The 12198-nt window shown below is 35.0% G+C and overlaps 1 long non-coding RNA gene across 1 annotated transcript; it reads right to left on the bottom strand.

The window, feature by feature from the left end:
- Positions 1-5394: 5394 nt before the first annotated feature.
- On the bottom strand, positions 5395-8510 carry LOC110702906. Its single transcript, XR_002507613.1, has 3 exons — positions 8277-8510; positions 5849-6011; positions 5395-5728 (listed from the first exon to the last, which is right to left on the bottom strand). It is a non-coding gene; the product is annotated as an uncharacterized LOC110702906 (long non-coding RNA).
- Positions 8511-12198: the final 3688 nt, after the last annotated feature.

Here is a 12198-nt window from a genome sequence, read left to right as displayed (position 1 = left end):
CCTCCATCCTCTTGACCTATTCTCCTTCTCTGGTTTCTCGGCTGCTTAATTGTACCAGCGTGCACCAAGGAGACATGAGGTGGGAACTGTTGGTTTTCCTAGGACTTCATGAATTCCATAAAGACTGCAAGGGCTTTTGCCACCTCTTTCGAAGTGGAACCCGTCTGGGGTGTCCCCCTCGGGTGAGACTGCGAGTGGCGGCTAGGAGTTGGACTCTTAGCATTTGACTGACTCGGTCGGCGAGAGCTCGACGACTGAGTAGTGTTGTGAGATGGTCTCTCAGGCGAGGCTTTCTTGGAAGAGGCAGCCTCTGAACATGAAGAGGAAGAAGGTCCTTTCTTCGCAGTCGAAGAGGAAGGGTTAGTTTTCTTCGCACTCTTAGTCATATTGCTAAGTGAATCGATTTTTAGCCTGTTTTTTATTATCTTCCCCACAGACAGCGCCAAATTGTTTCGAATGTAAACAATGGGTCCTTCGGATGGACCTTTCTTGTGAGCTAAAGACTGACTCGGTCCAAGTGATGACTGGGATGAGGGTTTCCTGCTCAGCAAACACATGTAAATTGGGCTCGAGGGTGGTGCCGAGGAAGGCCCCTCCGATGCCAAAGTTAGTACAGTGTTTAGAGAGAGAAAGCTATGCAAGAGTATTAATTGCTTGAGCCTTAATGTGAATAAATTGAGAGAGGGGGAAGTGAAGACTTTTATACCTTACTCAAATAGCTTTAATGGGCCTCTTAGCTATGTGCGCTTGCCACGATGACTAGGCCTTCTTTGACTTATGGGCATGCTTGGGGAGAGTTGAACCTTCTTTGGGCTTTTAAATTGATCATTTGTAGACCGCCCAATTAGAGTAAATTGGACCCAAACAAGTTCAATTTCAAGTTTAGTGAAAATAAATAGGAAAAATTGGTTTTAAATCCCAACTTTGGCTGATTTTCTTTAAATAATCTCAACTTTTGATTATTTTGGATTAATCCCAACTTATATATGTATCTTCTTAAAATAATCTGAAGTGTTATTTTTGTTGCTTTTGTTGATCCCTTTTGAGACTATTATGTATTACAAAAACAAAAGTTCAGATTATTATAAGAATATATCTATATAAGTTGGGATTATACTAGAATAATTAAAAGATGTAATTATTTAAAGAAAATCTACCAAAGTTGGGATTATTAGAACCAATTTTTCCAAAATAATATTCTTAGGGATGAATAATTGAAAATCCCACAAAATCCAAAAAGTCATCACAAAATAATCCAAATGTTCAACCTTCTAATTTTTCGATTGATCACAACTCTAATATGAAACCTAATTTCATACAATATTCTAGTTATATTCCGCAAAATAATGATCGACTGAATATAATCAATAATCACCTTCATCGTAAAGTAAGAAAAATAATAATGGACCCTTCCAATTCTAAAATAGTGAAAATCAAATTGCAAGTTTGGATAATTACATGTGTAATAGAGCTCGTGTTCATGATAAAGATATGCATAGAGCACTGAAGTCGGATTTAGTGGAACATTTGTGGCTCAAGTTTAGGGGTAGTAATTAATAGGCATAATAATCAACAGTAATGTATTATTATTGAAATTTTAGCATTATCTTTATTTAAATAATCATGCTTTCTATTCTTAGAAATGTTGCAACAACTTATGTATCATTGTATTCGTATTGTCATATAATATGTTATCGTATCATCTTATCATTTTTTTACTTAATTAACGATAATTAGATCACAATTAACATTAATAATTAATAATTATGTTTTATTAATGATGATTAAATAATGTAATCATTTATTATTAATTAATTAATTCATTAATTTAGTAGTAGTTGTATTGGCAGTAGAGTAAAAATAGGAAAGAGAAAATCAATGCCCACTAAATTAGAGGGCAATCAATGAGAGTACATGGGCATACAATAGTTGTATGTGGGCCAAGTATACAACACCACTTAAAAACTATCTACTCATCATAAGCCAAAAAATGAGAAGGAAATTGGTTGGGGGGGGGGATTTGGGTGTTTGGCGCCATGTAGTACAAGTAGGGGGGATTTCTTGGTGGGAAATTTTTTTTACGCCATACTACCATGTTACCAAAAAAATATATTACGTTACTGTCATTACCAAACAAACATATTACATTACCAATAAATTCAAATTTCTTACCAGTGATAATGACGTCCTAGTCAGCGTCATTAATAAAGAGAGATGTTTGTTTTTTTTTTTTTTTTTTAAAAAAAAGTTGATTAATATATCATTTGACGATATTTCATAAATTACTACTCAAAAAATTATTATAACAAACCAATAAAAAAAAATTTATGCTCTTTTTATAGACATCCATATCGATATACTTTAAAAAATTATATAGTTGGACAATTCTAACCTTAATATAGTTTTGTGCTTTTTCTTTATCTTCATCCCATTGTTAAAAATATAATAATACTAGTTTTTTGCCCAAGAAACACTCGGATATTTACTGAAAAATTATAAAACTTAATATTATTAATATAGATGAGATATGTTAATATAGAGTATTTCTATTTTTGTACTTTGCTAACAAATTATGAATTTATAATTGAGTTGGAATCCCTTCTTTTAGTAGGAAATGATCAATTCATTTTATAGATTCACGAATGAATATTCAAGGGATTATAAAAGATTTTCTAATCTTAATATATAATTAAAACTTTTTTAGTTTATGGTGATTTTTTATTTACAACAATAAATTTCAGTTAAATTGATTTAGAAATTTAAAGGGTAAAAAATTACTAATTTACTATGACTCTATGACTAATTTACTATGACTCTACGACGGTGTTCATTATTTTTAATCTTTTTTAATTAGTTTATCTGACTTTTCTAAAATAAATTTGTTACTCTACACTTGACACTCTCTCATCTCTTTCCCCTATTTTCTCTCTAAAAACCCTAGCCTTCATTGTTGAATTTTGGAGTGGCATCCATCGGTTTTTACCAGTGGAAGCCCAAATCTTTGTTTTTGTTTGTGTTAGATTTATAATAATTCTTCCTCTTCTAGGAGAACGTTTCTCCCTCGAAAGAAAGGGTTTTTCTTCTTCTTTAGGAGGAATTATCTCCTTCAAAAGAAAAGGTTTTTCTTCTCTCTTTTGAAGGAGGATTTGTTTTTTTGTTTGATGGACTGTTGTAGGGTTGTTTCATGGGTAAAGATCTGTGCGGGATCGAAAAAGAGGTTAATCTTTCGATTACAATCAGACGAATCAGACGATAATTTTCTTCACTGCTATAACAGATTGATGGAACCCCCATCGAAGAAGACTGTAAATCACAACGATGTGAAAAAGGGTATAAAAAATGTACGTTTTGCGACAACGATTGTAGTTTTGCTGAAAGGATGTTTTTATTTGATTCAATTGTCATGTATTTGTTAGATAGAAATCTCTTTGTAGATGTCGTATGACTTTTTATTTATGAATCAATCTTTGTTCAAAAAAATAAAAGTTTATTTGACTTTTCTTATTTATGTACTTGCAAAGAAAAAAAAATTATTTATTCACAGTTGTTGTTAATGTTCTATTTTTTTTTGGGATGTTTAGGCTGTAGTTTTTTTTTTTAAAAAAAAGGTCATCTTAGTTTTTTTTTAGGAAAAAGGAAAAAAAAAAAAGGAAAATAAAAGTTTTTGGCGGGATATTTTTTGTTGTGCATGCGACATGTGTACTTTAGGGATAATTCTGGTATTACTTAGCTTTAGTATATATACTAGTATAGTACCGGCCGTGTAATTGCACAGTTTGAATAGTTTAAATATTAAATCTCACATAATCTAAACTATTGGTTATCATAGTATATAATAGCGAAATCTTTTAGTATACACTAGTTGCGGGATCGTGCGCGTTGCACGCGCTACCCCAAATTATCGTAATTTCTTTATTGCAAATAATGATAAAGTTTTGTCCAAAAAAAATATAATGATAAAGTTGATTTAATGTAAGGTTTCGTCAACCAAACAGTACCAAAATTTATCTTTCATTTCCTATGAAGTTGTATTTGATTTTTTAATCCAACCAAACAATCACTATCATTTTAATTAGGAAAAATTGCCATGAATAAAACGACTTTTCATCAGTATTCTAAAAATAAAACGACCTTTTAATTATTTCAGAATAAAACGACCTTTGACATGCATCTTCTATAAATAAAATAAATAACTGGTAACCTGTTTTATAGGTTAAACCGGACACGTATAGCATTGCGATTTCTTAGGATTTTATTATTATATTTTTACAAATTTCTTGTAAATAAAATGATCTAATAAAAAAAAAAACCTTAATAATAATATAAAAATACCCTCCCCTTCCTATCAGTTAGCTCAACCCCTTCCCCATTTTAACAACCTCTCCCCTCTCCCCCGTTCAGCGCCACCAGCACCTTCCCCTTTGCCTCATCCCCATCCCACTCCCGATTCCCGCAGTGCCCAAAGCCCCTCTCGCTTCCTCACGCCGGCTGATTTTTTAGATGGGTGTTTCAAAATGGTGGGGGTAAGGGTTGGTGGTCGATTGGTTTCGATAGGGGAGTTTCGGGTTCGTAGAGGGCTAGGGGTAGGAGTTTCGTCGTTTCGAGCTCATGGTGGAAGAGTAGGGTGGGGGTTCAGCCTGGTAGGGGATTGGGTGGTATTTGTCGAGGTTAGGTTGAGGGCTTGTGGTGGATTGGATTTCAATGTTGGTGGTGGGTGAGAGGGCCTGGGGTTTCGGCCGGGCTGGTGGGTGGAGGTAACAACTAGCGGTGGTTAGGCGGTTGTGTGGTGGGGGCTATTGGTTCTTTTTTTTTTCATAAATAGAATCAAATTTATTATAAGAAAATTGTAAAAAATAAATAAACAAAAATTGATCAATTACATGACAACAGTGTCACATTTTACTTATTAAACAGGTTATCAACCAGTCACGTTCTATTTTAAGCAAATGCATATCAAAGGTTGTTTTATTCCAAAACAATCAAAATGTCATTTTATTATTAGAAGAATAATGAAAGGTCATTTTATTTTTGACAATTATTCCTTTTAATTATCAAACTTGTCATCATTGAAAATCAAACTAGTTGACTAATGTAAACAAGTAATCTAGCAAATTATAAGTACTACAGTTTTTATTTATTTTTTTCCCTGCTACCCACGTATTTTGGAGTAGCCTCCCCTTATGCCCTTAACAACATTTTAGTCTAGTCAATTACAGTGTGAGAACTTATTCTTTCAGATATTACCACGACAATCCTACAGATCACGATAAAATGGCAATGAAGCTTCTCTGCATAATCTGCCAGTAAAAAACTACTCCTACAATAATACATGATACTGTATATGCAGACTTGGAGCAAACTACAAATGACTCAAGACCAATGATTTAAAAAATATTTTCGGCAAAATCAGAAACAAATGTACAAATAGCACAAAAGCATTGCTTTTCAATACCAAGCAATATGCAGCACCAGAGTCAAAAGGCCTGATGGGTACACAATTTAAAGAAAAACCCAGCATCCAACAGTAATAATACAATTATCATGAATTAATGCATTATTGTCAAAAAGGCAGCCAAAGGAACTTTGAAATGAAAACAAAACTACAATTTGAAAGCATATTTCAACATAATTATCAAGTCATAGCCAATCCTATTAGCAGCCAATAAGCAATATTGCCTCATCATTCTTTCTTCCCAATTCCATGAGACATGTTATAGATCCCTTTACCCTGAAGGAAAAAAGTGAAAAGTGACCCAGAACCAAAAGTGAGAACTGAGGACATGAAGCACAGAAGTTCTCTTAAAACTAAAATGAAAATACATAAGACTTAAAAAAAAAAACGACTTACAATCAGGAATAATGATGTAGCCGCAAGAGCAATAGGAATGGCAACAGAGGTGACCTTGTCGAGGGGTCCTTTTAGATATGTATGCTTCTGGACGCTTTGGAAATACTTTTGCCTCTCAAGAATCTTCTCCCTTGGGAAAAATGGAGCCTCTTGCTCTGCCATCCTGCTTGCCAATAAGAAGTAATAAAATTTAGCAAGAGCCTCAGAGAAGTCAACCAAGCACAAGGCAATTAGCTAATGACAAGTGCATAACATAAAAGGACCAAACCAGATCCAGAGGCCTTAAAAAGAAGAAAGATAAGAGTATAGAAAATCAAGACCAGCTAACCACAGACAACAGCCATCCCCTTCACTTTTGTGAAAGTTATTGGTACAATTTCCAGTTTTCAAACAAGAAAAAATTAGCGGTCTACATTCAACAGAATAACAGAAACTTGTAAATAATCACAATCACTTAGCAAGCTGTAAACCGTTAATTTTTCAAATAAAAAGAGAAAGAAACAGTTTCCAGAAACTTGTAAATAATCACAACAATTTAGCAAGCCCTCTATACCCTTGATTTTTCAAGCTAACAAGAGAAAGAAAACCAATCCATGAAAGCAGAATCTGCCCCCTCCAATATATCATTATACATCAATACTAAAAAATCAGCTCAGCATCAAACTTCAAAATCTTATTCTTTCTCAAGTCGCAACAAGTAATAAAATGTGGAAAACAAAATATACCAATTGGCAATCCGGACAAAAAACATTTTACCCTGCATCATGAACAATCATACCAACCCATACATTAACGGTGACAAACACTGAAGTTGAAAATATACTTAGCCACAAACAATCCAGGAACACAGGATGATGACAACTATAAATCAACAATTAATTTACAGCATCAACATTTATAAGTGAGCAAGATGATGGACCCAGAAGGGAAAGTTAAAAGGAGAACATAGCACCTTGTCATATTGAGGGACAATCAAGGCAAATGATGGGCCAAACATTGTGGTACAGGGGAGCAAGAGAGCACCATAGATAGAACCATGATGTGAAAGCAAAGGAATACTAGAGGAATGGTTGAATGCCTTAACTTGAGGCATCTCATACCTATGCATGAACTCTAACATCAATTGTCGTTCTCAAGCTAACATTAATCATGATTCTCATACTAATATCAATAATGGTTCTCAAACTAACATTAATCATGATTATCATCTTGCCACAGGTAAACAACTACACATGTAAAATCATTAATTTTAGGTTAAACATTTCATTAAGAACAATAGATTTCAACAACACCAAACTAAGAAAACAACTTTTCATGCCTGCAAGGAAACTAAGCTCACGCACAATATAACAAGAAAAAGTCAATTTCAAATTTATAATATTCACACAAGTTAAACATTTTTATGATCAGATAAGTTAATCAGATGAACTCAGCTAACAACCTTGAATACAACTACAAGAGATAGACCAGAAAAAAGAGGTCTAATTTCATATTCAATTATCTCGAGAAATACATAATTCTAGGGATGTTTGATTCAATAATCAAATATTCGCACATGAATAGCAAGTCTGAAATCAGCTAACATATGAGAAAAGCAACAAAGAAAATGATACTCATATAACTTTAGGATTCGACCAATATCTATCTATAACAGGCACATCACTAAGCTAGGGCAGGAGAGGTGACTGCTCTGTGGCTATGATAGAAATCCAGGCCCATTGGAGTCTGTTTCGGAGTTCGTGGAAATAGCAAGCCTATTGCCATTAACCAATACTCTAATCTACCTTGCATTGGGCAATCCTATAGCCCCTGGGGAGAATAAGCCCATATTCGTAGTTCCATCCTAACATTATCGGGCTAAAAACTATTACGTGCTAATTTAAGCTGATTGGTTGAAGTGACTCAATGGTATTGACTATTGATCCCTTGCTAATAAAAAATCCTTAAGAGGGGTTCATTGGGTGCTAAACCTTAGAGCCAAGCTTTATTAAGAAGAGATTTGGCGCGAGTTCAATAGAATTTAGGCAGGCTCGGCTTGACCTGAAACTAGACCAACCTCAAAACCCAAACACACAGCTCGGGCTCCAATTGCCCCAACAAGGCTCCGCTTGTGGACTAAATTAGGCTCAAACAATGCAACACATTAGCAATCAAATTTGACTCAATTATCAAATTAGGGTAAAAAAAATCACATTAAATCTTCTCGCTTAGAATATCTATCAACGTACAATGCACATAACAAAATTCTAGCAACAAAATTGTTCGTTATAAATATTCATAGCTTCAGTAAGTATAGCCAACAGTTCAATAATCCGCCTAATAAGAACCCTAAATCGACTAAATTGACAATTGAATCAACGATATTGTGAAACAAAGCCCTAGATATTGGGATTGAAATTCAATGAATATTAACAAAAAAAATTATTACCTCAGAAATTGCTTCAATGGAGGAGAGGATCAGAAGCCGCTTCGATGGAGAAGTCAGAGAACGCTAATAGAAGAGAGAGAAGGTGCAGTGTAAAAGTGAAAAGATCTAGTGCGGTAAATCGGTAATGCACTAATTGTTCCTCTAAAATTGAAAAATAGGAGGATGATTTTTTTTTTTTTGAAAGCGTTTGGCAGGAATGTTGTAAATCAGAATCTCCTGAAAGTATAAGACTATGAAGGAACGGGTCTATATAAATAAATTCATAACAAGAGCATCCCATCTTGCTACAAGTTGAGCGATCATGTTACTAGCCCTTTTATTTTTGATATAATGTTACCTGCACTTCTGTAGAGAATATTTCAACACTCAACTTTGAGCCTCACTGTGATCATGCATTTAAGCATGGTGGCGTCCAAAAGGAAAGAAGGTAGAGCAAAAGAGTCGCCAACAAATTTTAGGAACTTGTAAACCGTTCACGAGTGTGAAGGTTACACCCCATTCACTATCACGGAGATCGCTAACTCCATAATGGTCCGAAACCATGACTGGATATTCGGGGATGATGGTACGAATCCAACCTAAAAGAGATTGAACCCGCCCTAAATCGGCCTCTACTTAATTCTTATGATATTCATGTGCGCTTTCCGATCAACATACATACAACAAGTTAACCGTAAACTTGTTTATTCTATGTTGGTTTATTATTCATGCACAAATAAATCTATCATTGACGATCACTTGAATTAAAATCATATTAACCCTAAAACAAGTTATTAATTATCTTATTAGGCGTGATTTCAAGTACAAATTACCTTTAAACAAATTCCCTTTAAACCTGCAAGAAAGGGCGTGATCAAGCAATAACAATGAATCATAAATAATCAAGCAACATAATAATTAACACAACAATCATCATTATAATAAAAATCATAACTTGCAAGATCCTAGGCACGATACTAAACGGATTAATAACATACCCTAGCATGTCACTAAATAATAAAAATCAAAGTTTTCGCCTAAACATGATACTAGAAACCAACATGATATTAGAAATATTAAAAGCACACCCTAATATGATACTAGAAATCAAAATAAACAACCTAACATGATACTAGAAATCAAAATAATATTCTAAACATGACTTCTATATCAAAAGTAAGGAATATATATTAGGGAGATCAAATTACTCACTTTGATGTCTCGTACTTCTTTCTATCAAGATAATACACACGTTAGTAACTTCAAGAAAGATATAAATCAAACAAATCAAATAAATCAAATAAGAATTGAAATAAAGATTAGGGACCAAACCCTCAGAACTATCAACCTTTCACGTCGAGGTCAAAGGCAACTTCGAGAAGGGCTTGGAGTATTCAAGTCTCGCAAAGGTCGTATGGTGTGATGTGTTTAGGCTAGACTAAGAAAGAGAGAGAAGCTTATAGCTTAGAGAGGGATTAAGATGATGATTGTTGGTGAATGAAAATGAAGGAAAACGACCCTATTTATAGGAAAAAACGAGGGAAAATATCAGAAAAAGAGTCAGAATCCGACTTAGAGTAAAACGCTTTTCATCGCGTAACGATGGTTACATCGCAGTTGTGCGATATTTGCATCGCTGTGCGATAATTCCATCGCTGCGTGATGCTAGATAAGATCCATACGGAATCCGACTTCCAATCAAATTGGGTTAGTCGAATATCTGTATTTATCCTTATTTTATCAGAATTAAATCTATTAAAAACACATGTTTTATCCGATATAAAATTCTTAGATCTTATCTTTTCAAAAAGAGGATAAATTAGAAGCTTCTAGAAGATTCTAGAAGCTAATAATCAATCCTAATGGATTTAGGACTCAAAACAACCTCCTAGATAATTCTAGAAGCTTATGATAAATCCTAATGGTTTTAGAAATAGAGTTAAGATAAATGGATCCTCCACATGATCATTGGGTCCGCAGATAAGGCTCGGTTTGGACTTAGTTTAGTCTTTTGGCCATAACTTCTTCGTCATAACTCAGATTTGTGCTTATAATATATCGTTGGAAAACTCTTTTCAAACCCCATCCAACCACACAATTATTGGAACCAGACTATGGACCAAAATAAACTGTTTTGGACGTTTTTAAAAAAAGGACACGAAAAGAATGATTTTAGGACACGAGAAGAATTATTTTGGGTTCAAAGGCACGACATAAATGATTTTGGCTAAAAATATTTTAGGAAGGCTAGAAATATGGTCAAGGCTTAGAAAATTCACGAGACTCTTCAACTCTTCACCTAACTCGATAATCAAAGACGTGAAAGGTACTCATCACTTGGTTTGGTTTTTGGGGAGACACAATCAGGTGCCTACACCTTTAACATGAGAAGAAATAAAAGCATTAAAACACTTAGATAACATGCTAATATCATCATAAATTAACCAAATCGGCGAGCAACCTCTGGAACCATTTTTTATTGCAGTACACACTGAAGAAGAATCACCTTCCAGCCAAACCTGCGTCACACCCAGGCGCCTAGCCACCAAGAGCCCAAAACGCGCAGCTGCTTTCTCAGCACACTCTACCTCCCACACACCGTCAAATTTTCTAACCGCAGCCCAAATGATCTCTCCCCGATGGTTTCTTGCCACTGCTCCCAGCCCCATATAGGAAGTAGCTACATGAGCATCCACATTTACCTTTATAAAACCTTCCGAGGGACGTTACCACACATTTAAAGAGCGGCTTGCACTTCATGGTTGGCTGGAGAACACTTTCTTCGCATACATACAATAGTTTGCAATAAGCTTGACATAGCTGGCAACCATTTGAGAAGCATTTAGAGGCAAACCCTCATGAACCAACTTGTTTCTATGAAACCAAAGGGACCATACCATGGAACATAACACACGTAACTCATCCCGATTTAGTTTATCAGCAAGCCACACAACCTTTGAGCAAAAATAGGAGTTCAGAGAATTGTTCAAAATAGATCGGAATTGGCTGTTATTCCAGACATCTGGCTGCATCATAATCAAATAGCACATGAATGATGGATTCAACACCACCAACACACGCCCTACATAAATCATCCCCCACTATATGCCTTCTTGCTTGACCGCAGCACACCTCTTACACGTCTGCCATACGAAGTGGATTAGTTTTGGAGGACCACCTAGTCTCCAAATAATGCGCCACGCCTCTTGTTCCTTATCCCCAACTCCATCATCCACGCCAGAAATGTGACCTATTCTTCCTAGCAGTATCCAGATCTTACATTGTAAACACCATCTTTGGAAGGCCACCAAAACAACAATTCAACAGGCATAGAGTTAACAAAGGGTATTTGGAGAATGGACTTACAATCGTCAGGTGAAAATAATTCTTGCAGCGCCTCAGTGTTCCAGCAAGCAGAAGGTGCGTCAATTAAATCTGAAACCCGCAAACCTGGATCATAATGTGGACCATGTGTAGGAGCTTTTGATAGAAGGTCTAAACACGTCGTTAAATGCTTAATACCTTATCAACAAATTTATAAACACTCGACCAATCCTAAACCAAGTATAGGGTGAGTTAAGGGTCGAACCACGAGGAATGGGAGAAAGGTTACTATAGCCTAAGGTCAAGCTATTTCGAAGAATAAGAAGGATGTTGAAATTGAATAACTATGGTCTCAAACAACTAAACTAAAGAGGGAATTCAATATAAAAAGCACTAGGGATTAGGATCCACATACAATCAAGATAGGAATGCCAAATGAGGGGAAAATTGATCAACCAAATGTTGCAAGGGAAAAATAGTAATTGCAATCAAGAGAATTCAAAAGGTTATCTCCTAGAAGTCAAGCTAGGTTTCCTCTACGAATGACTAGCAAGAAGAATCACAAATCAAATTCAATCAATAAATGCAATCCCTAAATCAAGGGTTCATGTCATTAGGA

Source organism: Chenopodium quinoa, unplaced genomic scaffold, assembly GCF_001683475.1.
Source record: "Chenopodium quinoa cultivar QQ74 unplaced genomic scaffold, ASM168347v1, whole genome shotgun sequence".
Classification (NCBI taxonomy): domain Eukaryota; kingdom Viridiplantae; phylum Streptophyta; class Magnoliopsida; order Caryophyllales; family Amaranthaceae; genus Chenopodium; species Chenopodium quinoa.
This window is presented reverse-complemented; position numbering and strand designations above follow the sequence as displayed.